Source organism: Acanthopagrus latus, chromosome 1, assembly GCF_904848185.1.
Source record: "Acanthopagrus latus isolate v.2019 chromosome 1, fAcaLat1.1, whole genome shotgun sequence".
In the NCBI taxonomy this organism is placed as follows: domain Eukaryota; kingdom Metazoa; phylum Chordata; class Actinopteri; order Spariformes; family Sparidae; genus Acanthopagrus; species Acanthopagrus latus.
The window spans coordinates 28,023,726-28,036,597 of record NC_051039.1 but is presented as its reverse complement, the minus strand read 5'-3'; the positions used below and the strand labels follow the sequence as shown (position 1 = coordinate 28,036,597).

At 42.0% G+C, this 12,872-nt stretch overlaps 1 protein-coding gene across 1 annotated transcript in view; it reads right to left on the bottom strand.

The window, feature by feature from the left end:
• Window positions 1–7,084: 7,084 nt before the first annotated feature.
• The window catches only part of LOC119023045 (endonuclease V-like), an 83,655-nt gene continuing 77,867 nt past the window's right edge, over window positions 7,085–12,872 (bottom strand). The window contains exons 10-11 of the transcript XR_005076150.1: window positions 7,740–7,801; window positions 7,085–7,207 (exon numbers count right to left, since the gene is read on the bottom strand). The gene's annotated coding sequence lies outside the window, so the exon portion shown is untranslated. The remainder of the gene's footprint in view (window positions 7,208–7,739; window positions 7,802–12,872) is intronic.

Sequence of the window (12,872 nt, the reverse complement as noted above, 5' to 3'; positions counted from 1 at the left end):
GTAAACAGATGCCTGCTGTGTCTGGAGGACAACTGAACCAAAACAAAATTCACAGACTAGCTAAGTTCACTATAAAAACTATAACATGAGCTGAAACCTGAGAGTAAGATGTTCTTAAATGTCAGCGTGTTCAGCTCTCAGAGCTGTCGTAGCTTCTAACTAAATCTTTCGGTCAGCTGTTTCAGGAGTCATGTTTAGTTACTTGCTGGTGTAACTAAACTGGTGATGTTTCCCAATGCTCCCTGCAAATCAAACCTTTCAAATGATTAAATAATGGCGGGCGTTTATTGTGAAAAAATTATAGGAAAAGAAACGTGTTTGAAATTGAGTGAGTGGACCCACTTTGCTCGCAGTGATTCTTTGATGGTACTGTGGGGATCAAAACAAGTGCGTCACTGGCAGCGCCTTCAGAAGAAATGCAAATCCCTGCTGGGCCAAGTCAAACCAAGTAGCGCCAGACCGGCAGAGGTAATCGAAAAATGGCAATGGTGGCCCAGCATCCATGGATGTCTCACACACATATGCTTGTAGATGTGACATATATCACCATATACTCATAATAAATACATATTCAAAACGCATCCAGAAGGAATTAAAATTGTTATTTAGTTTTTGTTTGATAAAAAAAAATAAGCCTCAATACATAACACTTTAGATTGATGTCACTTGCTTGTTACAGGTTTCAACAGAGGTTTAGCTGGAAGCATGTTACAGCCAGATGTGGCTGTATTATCCGCGAAGGATAATAGCGGTGCATCCTCCAAAAAGAGAGAAAAGGGTACATTTGAAGGAGCCTTCCAATTGGGACAGCCTTTGCATGGTGTTGTGATGTAACTGGTCTTCAAATATGTCCTTCGAATGATGTCGTCCCTGAATTGGGAAACAGCCACCGTCTCTGGTTTAGGTTACGTTAGATTGGTGTACTGTTACTATTCTGAGCTGTGTGCAATGCTTTTGCAAACTTTAACCAAATTCCTCAGCGTGCATGTTTTCTTCATGGCACCAGTTTCAAGATATAACATTGTTACGACATGGTAAGTTTTGTTTTTTGTTTGTTATGTTGGCTGCTGAGCTGCTGAACTGTGGCCCATCAGAGACAGGGCTGAGCATCGAGGCGATAATGATGATGGGTTCACTTACTGTTATATGCGAAATGCACTGGAATGGAGATGCAACTGGGTCACTTAGGGAAAAAAGACCTAGCTAATCAGTGACTAAGTACCATGAATAGTACAGAACAAAAGGATCAGAATCTGAAAAATGATTCCTAATTTATATGGCTAGATAACTGCCCCAGTGCGCCAGAGTCCAAATGGAAACTTTTGCCTCAAGGCCCCCTTACAGGGGTAATCTAGTTATGTTCCCTCATAATTGTGCAGTATAATATATAATACATCTATTAAAATCAAATTAAAAAGCAACAAAATGAGAATACTACATAGAAAATAGAATTCTGGAGTACAGTTTTAGCGTAGTTTGCACTAATAAATAGCCCAAATTTATAAATGAATTCAAAGTGAATAAGAAAAAATGAATCGGTCAACGAAAAAAATGTAAAAGTGCTTCCATTTGAGCACTTTTAAGATCATCAGGAGGCTGGCTCAGTCTGTGTGCAGCTTCGCCTCGGATCAGTTTGCCTGCCACCATTATAAATGTATCCTAATTTGACCTCAGAGCGTTGATTTAATGGTTAGATTGAAGTCAACATATTATTGTGTCAATCTAATTGTGCTTTGGCTTATTAACAGTGTTGATACTGCTGCATGGGGTTGTAGCTGTCAAGCTCATTCAGTAATCCACAGGTAAAGTTTGCGAACGCGAGATAAAAAAGTGCTTTGAGATATCAGCATCTATGTGAGCTCGCCTGCATCCCAAACAAGTCTGGACAATCCTGACAATTCAGGCCGCTCTTTGAGATGCGGAAGCCTTTTGAAGTGTGTGTTTGATCTGAAACCCTGCTGAGTTATAGCCCGGCTCTCCGTAGACAGATGCTGTTGCCCGTGGTTGAGGGGGCTCTCAGGTGATTCCTCCCTATGTTTGTGATAACTTTCTCCCGGTTGAATACAGGTTTCCTCGCGGTCACTGTACCGCTCATTAATAAAAGTGTTTTTTTTTTTATCGGATGAGTGCTCATTTTCCACTCGATTGAGTAATTTTGTATTATTTTTTTCAAAGGACATATCAAAGGACATAAAACAAACGCTCATGCATGAATATTCAGGCAAAGTTTAAGTTCAAGCAAAAAGGAGAGAAAAACAAGCGTTACGGCCTTGACTGCGTATGAAGTCCCATCATGCCACTTCCCATCTGCTTTGATTTATTAATGTGCTTACCCTTAACCTACTGCCACTTACCCCTCGCTGAATCCTCAATGAAATATGTATGGCTGACGCACGACAACAGGATGTCAAAGAGGAAGCCTGAGGAACACTGGGGAAGGTGAAGGGGAGGAGTCTTCATCGTCAGGAGTCCTGATCTCATTTGAAAGGTCGTCTCGGGTGAACTCCCGCATGGAAATAATACTCTGTGAGGCAGACAAATGTGATGGACTCATCAGAGGAGAAGGAGTGATTTGCACTGCAAAACCTTTCATCCAATCCAAATCAAAAATTAATACTTGAAATAAAAAGATCGAGAGAAGTAATCCAAAAATACATTATCATTTTATCATTTTAACTATAAAGGCAAGATAATTAGTAAATAAACATTAAGTCATGTAATTTTAATATGACAATAAATGACAACTGTTCATAGGACTCATCAAATATATAACTCAGCTGTAAGCTTTTTGATTGGTCAAAGCCTATAATTGAATATGAGCATTTATGTGCTCGGATGACCCAAATCACACTACATGTAACCTTTACCTGGTCATGAGCTTCAGTTGAATGAGGATACCTCTATGCAACCTACATATACATGCAAAGTGTGAACAGTAAGAACATAGACCGAAGTTATTATAGTTATTCTTATTGGTAGTTACTTCTGATTCTGAAGGTTGGATAAGGCATACGATTAGAACAGTTGTGTTGAAAAAATAAAAAATAGTCTTAAAAATACAGTGTGTCTATCTTCCACTTGCTTGTAGGTGCTTGTAGGTTGTAGGTGCTAACCAGATCATGATCCTCATGACAGGAGGTGGTGCTCATACTGCTTTTGTTCCCTTTAGTTGCAGATCATTAAAAGTATGATATCAACAGCAAACACTTTACAAGTTCCCTCTGACTGTGACTAAATAAGCAGCTTGACTGATAGTAAAATGCTGTACATCTTTTGTACACAGGGCAATTTAAAGTGCTTTACATATGTAATACAAACAATAACAATAAAAAAAAACAAATGATAAAAACAATAATACTCCAAAGAAATGATTAAAACAATAATAGGAAGCAAGCAGCTAAAAGGACGAAATAAAAACATTTAAAGAGTATCCTCTTGATCATTTCTGAGTCTCTGATCCTTACAATCCTTATTTTTTAGGTGGTAGAAGTCTGATTTTGTAATGAAATGTAATGTGGCTGCTGAAGTTAAGGTCTGAGTCCAGGATAACACCAAGGATTCTGACTTGATTTTTACACTTCAAGGACAGACTATAAAGGTGAGCTGAGACTTTAAGTCTTTCCTCATTAGCCGCCAAAACAATGACTTGAGTTTTATCCTTATTCAGCTGGAGAAAATTATGGAACATCCAGCTGTCTATGAGTTCAGTGCTCTGTCTCAGGGAGTCCAGTGTACCAAAGTCATTTGGTGACACAGCTAAATAAATGTGTGTGTCATCTGCGTACGTATGATAAGAAATAGTGGATACAAAAACGTTACTGGGAGAAGATCTGATGTGTGGCCACCAAGTGACACAAAATAATCTCTGTCCTGAAGGGCAGGACCTGAACCGACTGAGGACCACATTTGAGAAACCAAACCAGGGTTCAAGTCTGTCAGTAAGTATGTTCCTGCAGCAGCTAGGTCGAGCAGGGAGACAGACGAATACGGGAGGAAATTTTTGATCAATTCTTAAAGCTTGGTTAGAAAGTTAACAAGCGATCGTCTCTTCCAGGAGCTACAGTTGGTGCCAGTTGTGTCGATAAATAGCTTTTTACAAGAATACATCACTTGTGCTGTTAAATTGCTCAAGAATAATGGTCTGCAGAGGGCAGATGTCATGGTCCTGTCACTTCTGTCTTCTTTTAATTGTGTTTTTTGTGTCCTTCCTGTGTTCTTCTGTTCCTGTGCCCCTCCCCAGCCTGATTTTCCACTGCTTTGCATCAGAGAGGTGATTAAATCCCCCAGATCTTGTGGGAGATGCACAGAGAAACACACTACTAACTAACTTATTTACACCCTGTGAGTTCTGATAAGAAAATGCCTGAGGAAAATGAAAGAACACACTTCAGAGAGTTAGTTAACGCCAGATTTGTATTTATCCACACGTTTGTCCCTTCGAATACGTTTGGGAAAAGCTCTTGTCTGCAGTGTGATTGCAGTCTCATCAGCAGTATTTAGTCAGACCTGCCTCATTTGATCACAACACTTTCGGCCTTGAAAGAAATCTGTGAAGCGTGTTTTGTAATTTTCTGGAGGCATTTCTTCATCAGAGGCCATCCGACGTAGCTATGTTGGGTTTCAGTGTGTTTCTCCATGCGTCACTGCCATTGACTTAAACACAGCTGTCACCACAGTCTGACCCTGAAGCCAGATTCTGCGACATAATGACTCTTCCTTACTTCTTAAGTTCCTTGGCCTGGCAGCTTGAACTGGCCGCTCCTTTCTTGCTCTCTTGTGTCCCCTGTCCATCACCTTCACCTGCACCTCACCCCTGCGATCTCAGTCTAATCACCTCACACCAGTTCTGAGTAGCTGATTAGTTCATTTTTGAGTGCTGACTGCTCAATGAATACTACCTAAAGTTACTTATCTCTTAACTATGGTTGTTGCTTATTTCGTCATGAATATTTTGTTTCAGAAAAAATACGAGAAGCCATATATCTACGGCCTTTAATTTATTTCATTAACAAAGGACGGTGCTACAGGACGTTCTGTGATGAAGATTAGAGGTGATCAGTCTAAGGAGAAAAGCGACACACTGCTCCTGGTTCTTCCAAGTGTTTGTCTGCACTGTGTTCTGTACTTTCAGACTTTATATTCCTGCCTCTCTCCCTCCAGTCCGCTCTCTCATGTTCCCTGCTCCTCCTTCATCATCTTTATTCCTCTCACTGTGGACCCAACTAAGCGGGCGTATGCCTTTTCTTTTATTACCCCTCCTGCATGTTCACCCTCCCATATTCCCCACATTTCACTCCCTCTCACATGTTCCCTCCCTCACTGCCTTCTTCTTCTCTCTCTCTCCCTGTCTCTGGGGAGCCAGTTACAGCCCATATCTCACAGAAACAGGCCATCCACCAGCGGAGGCCAGTGATTTCCATATCGGGGAGGAGGGGGAAAGCCTCACTGTGTTCTGCTGCATTGACAAAACCTACAAGAGAAAAGGGTGTGGACAAGAAGATCACAGAGGGGATTAAAAGTAGAAGTACCGGAGACAAGAGAAGGAAAATAAGGTATCTCAACATGAGAAGGTCAAAAGGTCTAAATACACTTCTGGACCTGTCTTTTACTGCCCCCTCCTCCATCCCGAAGGAGCAAGTGAGGTGTAGGATGAACTGTAAATGGGATGATGTAACCTCCCAGGGGGGGCTAAGTGTAGGGAGTGATCACATATTCAAGGTCAGCACTTATAAAGCATCCTTGGATGATTTTTCACGACCTCAAGATTAACACCGCAGCTCTCCCTTGAGTTTCGAGGACTCTAATGTTAGGGCTCGCCCTGTGATCAGCGCCCGCGGGGAAGGGGGGAAAGGGATAGTGTCATGGAGAGAGAGCGGAAGAGGAAGATGGTGGAGGAGAGATCCGTACATAAAGCAGATAGAGAACGACAAGCAAGGCGAACGGGAAAGACGGAGGAAGAATGAGAAGGCGTGAAGGAGAAGAGGCAGATCAAGTGGAGCAAAGCGAGGCAGACAAAAGAGAAAAAGGGGGAGAGAAAGAGACGGGAGAGGTTACGAGAGGCAGCGCAGCAGGACGACAGTGAGGGAAGAGTCGATGCTGCCACTGGGTACATATACATATTCCATCTGTAAAGCTGCCTTTCTTAGGAAACACCAGTACCCCCCTCCTCGTCTAGTTCTCACCCTCCCTCCCTTCCTTTAGCTGCCTCTCTCCTCATCCAACTCTCTCTCTCTCTCTCTGTCTTCTCTCTCTCTCTTTCTGAGAGCACCGCAATAGCAGTATGAATAATTGAACAAGCCTGAATCGGGATTGAGAATTTCTGTTGCGGTTGTGTCTGCTGGTGCAGCAGGCAGGCAGGCAGGCAGGCAGGCAGGCAGGCAGGCAGGCAGGCAGGCAGGCAGGCAGGCAGGCAGGCAGGCAGTCGGGGTATTCGTGACAAAAACAAAACAACAAAACAAACAAACCCTGTCACTGACTCTCCTGGTTGCTTCAGTCCAAATGTGAGCACATGTAAACACACTATTCCATGCACACACGGCCAGAGCAGGCACTCAGTAAGTAGCCGTGGGGATTTAAGTGAAAGGAGAATATGCAGCTACAGATGTACTGGAGCCTTTTTCAGCCTTCTGTGACATTGAGCTTATGTTCAGATTCAGAGTCTGAGAGGAAGGGAGAGCAGGCGTTGTTTGATATGAATATTCCCAAGCAGATTTCCACTGAAGGGGAATATCAGTGCAGGATAGGATCAATTGGTTTCCCCAGTGGAGAAGGGAAAAAACAAAAAAACAAAAAAAAAGCACATGTAAAGGACAAAAGTTAGAAAACCACTGCAGGAGATATGTATGTGTTGTATGTGAGAGGAAAGAAGAGACAGGAGTGCTGCAGTGTGTGTGTGTGTGTGTGTGTGTGAGTGTGTGTGCGAGGGAGGGACAGAGAGCAGCAGTGGATGTGTAAGCACACAGCCTGTGTGTTTGTGTGGACAGAAAACAGACTGAGTACCTGCTTAAGTGCCTGTGAGATGTGGAACAGAGGGGGAATGTGTCTGTGTGTGTATGAAAGAGCAGGGGTGTGTATCCACACGGTGTTCTCAGGTCGGGCCACCGCTACAGCATGTGTGTGTGAGAATTTGTGTGTGCTCCAGTTCCGGCTTAATTGGCCCAAATCTGCCATTCAGTGAGACCGCTTCCTCGCCCCTCCATGTGGCCTCCTGGGAGAGATGGAACATAAGTGACAACATTAAACTAGCTTTCTCTCTCTCTCTCTCTCTCTCTCTCTCACACACACACACGCACAAACACACACACACGCACACCTGCCCACTCACCTTACCTCCTTCTGGGAACAACGCCAACGGGTGTGCAAAGTAATTAGGTCAACTGTGAATTGTTTAATGCATATTTACAGGTATAAATTAAACACACACACACACACACACACACACACACACACACACACACACACACACACACACACACACACACACACACACACACACACAAATTCTCTCATGATATATCATTTTACCTGCAAACATTTGAATCCTGATGTTTGAAGGTAGAATGACGTTGTGACAGTATGCAGGAGTCATTGTCATAGTCTGCTCTCCTACACACACTCTCAGCAAGACAAGAACTTTGTCATGATTACTAACAGCACATGCATGCGAAAAACACACACACAAACACACACAGTGGCACATGCACATTTTAATACTCAACAAAGAACAAAGACAGTATTACCCATGGCTGTGGCACAGGAGGTAAAGCTGTCATCGGAGGGTTGACGGTTCAGTCTCCAGCCCCTGCAGTTAACATGACGAAGTGTCCTTGGGCAAGATACTGAACACCAAATTTCTCCTGGTGGCTGTTCCATCAGTGTGTGAGCATGCGTATAAATGGCTACAGGATGAGCAGGTTGAGGTCTCTGCTACCATTGTACAAATAGGTGAATGATGACTTGTGTAGTAAAGTGCTTTAAGTGGTCGATAAGACTGGAAAAGCACTATATAAATGCAGTTGTTTTACCATCCATTTAACTCTGCAAAGGTTAGTCCAAAGATGAGTCTATGGGAATCTTGGTTGCAGTCTGTATTAGATTGTATAGTGCACAGTGGCGCAGTGTTTAGCACTGTTGCCCCACTGAAAGCTGGGTTTGAATCCAAGCTGGTGCAGGGCCTTCCTGTGTGGAGTCTGCATTCTCCTTGTGCTTGCATGGGTTTACTCTTGGCGCTCTGAGTTCCCTCAATATTCATATTAGATGGCGATTTTGTAATTTAGAGAAAAAAAACATCTTCAGGATCAAAATCACAACATATCATAACAGCATCCATATGACAATAAATTGTTGGGGGAGACTGACTGATTTACAGGTGGAAACATGTTTAAAAAAATTTCAAAATAAAATTTCAAAAATAATTTGGAAGAGGTTCTTGTCCTGTTCTTTTAAAAAATATTTTATTTGTTGTATCTGTATTGTATATGGCAATGTTAATGTCTGCCAATGTATTCTGCACAATTTAAAGTCATACTGCTAATGGTTAGTGTGTAAACATAGCATAAGAACTCCTTCATTTCAGAAATTGGAAACAGGCTGCTTTTTTTTTTTGCTAAACCTCCACACCATCCATTGGTGGACATGTCCCACAGTGAAAGTGATGATCAACTAAAAGATTTCAGAGTGTTTCTCTCCTGATTGCCCATTTTTGTCTGGGTAAGATATCCTGCCGTATGCTAAACTCACAAAACACCTGGTCCTACAGATTTATATATTGGCTCCATTGTTTCGCTTAAATAGCAATTTGTAAGGCAGCTCCTCTGTCATGCTTGTTGTGTACAAACCCGAGCTGAGATGTGATATTTCATTGTTAATCCAGTTCAGGTGTTAAAACTGAACAGAAGGTGAGGCATTAAACTGTACGGCAGCCTCACAGCTGCAGATGTTAGCCTATTCTAATCGGACACATGTTGTATTTAAATACTAATGCAAAGCCAACAATTAGGGAAATGAAAGCAAATTCTTGCTGCCGAATGAGCTTTTTCTAAAATGCATGCTGCATACTATTACGCGAAATCAGCGAGGGCTAACAGAGCTAGCAGGCCCAACTGTGCTGCAATAATGCTAATGAATGCCCTCATGGTAATTACAAACACATTGCTGCTCATTAGGTGTGAGGACTGTTGGCTTCACATGATTCATCTCTACACAGAGCTGCACTGGCAAGGATATTGTTTTGAGCGTTGCTACTGCAGCAAAAACATTACATAATATAACATATAAATAAGTTGGAATTACATAAGCAAGCAGAGAGATGCAGCAACTTTTTCTTGGATCGGCGGCGAGGGACTGAGAGCTGGCAGATGACGGAGGGAAACAGACAGAAAGAAGAGGAATCAAAGCGATGATTCAGCAACTGTGTGAGAGCCAAGCAAGAGCCATGTGGCTGCAGAGCTCTCGAAGACAAGGGAGAGGGAGCGAGAAGGCGACTCCTGAATTGTAAGCCAGAGGAAAGGACAGATAGGATAGAAGAGCTTCACGCCGAGAGACGGGAAACATGAGAGGAGATGGAAAATAGAGAGGGACGCAGTGATGAGGGAGTGGAAGAAAAGAGCGGTGTTAGAGAGGGAAGATAAAGGACAAGAGAACCCATCCTGATGTGTGTCTAATACCACGTGCTCACCTACTGTACGCGTGATATCCAGTGATGGATGACAAGTTAACTTAGGCTGAGAGAGGGACCACGAGACAATTAGTCGTCTGTCATGTGATGGAGAGGGATTTAGTCACAGTATTTTACAGTGAGGTCTCTGCATTACTGGAGTGCTTTAAATCACACAATGATATATTGAATTATATGATATGTAATATGACATATTTACTATTTTTGCTCCGTCTTAGGATTTGACAACAAGTACTATCTGCTCTACAGCCCTTACAATCAGCAGTGCATTGATCCCACCAACAAATACTGCTGTGTAGCCAGCGCCTGATATAGCTCCTTCCTCTGTGCTATAGAGTCCCGTTGTTGTCCAAGAGTGATTAATGGCACATTTGTGAGTCACTCTGTTGGACTGGGTGACATGTTTCTACATTGTGATGAACACGGACACTGTAGTTTGAGTCCACATGCATCGTCCTGCTGTTAGAACTTAGGAGAGAACCAAATGTGTTTTAATCCACTGCAGAATACTGTCCACAACAACTGCTCTACAACACAACTGATTGCAAGAAACCACAACTACAGTTACTCAGCTGTTTTATGCACTCATTTAGACTTTTCAAAGAGTGAAACTGTACTGTTTTTTAAAAATGCATTCTTCAGGAACCCACTGTGCATGTGACCAGGGAGGGCAGTGATGGGAAGATTTTGGTTAAGTAGCCTAAGACTGTGCTCATGTAAAAGTACTTTTACTTTTCATGAACACTTACAAAAGCAGAAGTAAAACTAATAATCATAGAAATGATTTGGGTAGTGGCTTCTTAAAAAAGTAAAGAAGGAGAAAAACACTGACACGCTCCTGTCTTTTCCCCGAGTCTTATTTGCTGTGGATCTGACTGGAATGGTTTCAACCACAGATGGTCTTCATCATGTAAAGAAGTGAACAGAAGTGTGATGCCATAACAAATCATTACATAATCTGCCACATATACACAAGGACAATATTACCAGTCTATATCTATCAAGTATGATCACAAAATATGACAATATTATATACTTTCATAGATAGAATTTCTTGTTTCATTCTTTGGTTGTTGTCTCCTCTTTATATCATAATTTAGTAAATAAATCAGCACATCTTGCGTATGATAGAGCATTCCTGTTAAGTTATCATCAGTACAGATGTCCCATCACAATCAGGAGAATCTGGTTCTTTCTCTTTTCATCAGGTTCCACCAATAAGCATGGTGCATGGCACTTGGCGCAAACACACTGCTAGCTTGAGTATTTACATAAGGGCAGAATGCAGGAGCAGTAGTTTTGAAGCATAACATACTGTGTCTATATGTTTATTAATTATAGATGTGTTATTATAAATGTATTACAACAACAGACACTCTCACAGCTCTCAGTGAGCAATGGTTTCTCTGATCTTCTACTGACTTCATACATCTGCAGCCCGCTGTGCTGTGCACTATTAATTCAGCTGTGAATAGTACGATTTGAAAGTCATACTCCTGCTGCTCTCATCGGAGTCATGAGGAGGCCTGGCTGTGGTAGGATCCATAACTGAGTTCCAGCAGGCCTGGGAGGAGCTGACCACCTGCCTCTTAACGGAATGTGCACAGATGCATAACATAACAAAATACAAGTAGCGCCATTAGAAGTGTATCCAAATGTAACCAAGTAAAAGCAATGTTTTTTTTTTGTTGTTGTTTCTCAAAAAACCTCATCAAGTAAGAGTAAAAGCTAAAAACTTTTCAAAAACTACTTCAAAAAGTACAATTTACCGAAAAGGTACTCAGGTTAATGTAACCCACTACTCACCACCTCTGTTAGTGGGACTAAATCTATTTTGGTAGTGGTATACTATGTTCTGGAGGCATTTTTAGGATTTTATTAGATAATAATTATAGAGAGACAACAGGAATTAAGGGAGAGAAGCTAATATTGTGATACACACAACACCCATTGTTGTACTCGTGAAGCTGAGGGTGAGACATGCAGCTTTACATTTTCCTGTCGTTGGTATAACGTAGTGTCGTGTTCATTGTAAACCGTCAGCTTTATGTTATCCTGGGAGTCCTGTCACAAGTTGTGCACAACCCACAACCCACTTTCAGAACCCCTTCATAAAAAGCCACAGAAGCACTCCTTGCTCTTGGTTTTTTAATGGGATATATGACCGTAAGCAAAATAATGCTCGACTCGTCTTTTGATTTAATGGACCAAAGCTGACAGGGACATGTTAATGTTGTACGTCTGCTGGAACATTTGCTGTTGGCTGAAATATTTATGTTGGAAAAGGACACTTGTGTTGACCATGGGGACCCCCTGATCCCTCAGAAGAGAAGGTTCTGAAAGGTCTTTGAGTCAAGAAAGGCACATTCCACTGTTTTCTAAGGTCTATCTGCTCATAATGACAGTAATACAAACCGCATCACAACAGAGGGTTCTGAAAATCACTGGAACCCTCCATGTTACTATTACTCTGATTAGTCTTGATCAACACATTAATAGCCCTATCATGTGAATTAAGTTTTGTTTCTAATATTAATGATATACTACAACTTTGACGGGAACAAGCACCATCCTCTTATCCACAGCAATGTACTATGACAGAGATGAATGAGCCCTAGCAGAATGACAAAAAACATTTAAAAGTAATCATTCAAAATCAAAGAGAATATCCTAAATGGAGCAAAAGCATTCAGTCATGTTGCAATAATCCATTAGGAAAAGAAGTGTTTTGATGCTCTGCAGCAGAGCATGACCCCGTGAACCAGAGACGGCTACACATGGGATAAGGGCCGGCCTATTCCCTGTTTGGTTTCTCCCAGACCCCCTTACCAATTACAGCATTGATATCCCAAGGAAAGACAACTTGAGCCCTATGCACACTGCAAAAATCCCTTGGCTCTGTCTAACCACACACAGGTAGTTCATTAAAAATCCTTCTTCTGGCCTTCCCTCATGTGCACATCTCCCTGAGGGGACCTCTGAGAATCTCTTCTCCTCTCTACTCCACTTAACTATGCCTAAAAAGGACCTCCACTCTGAAGAACAAGCAAAGGAGTCTCCTTTATGAGGGTGTTCACCACCATTCAAGACACATTTTGTCATGTACTGTCTCTGAAATGGAAAGAGTGCACTTTTACGGAGAACTGAGCAGTCTGAGCAGAAACTTTTTACATTCAAAAAAGTAATACATGTTTGA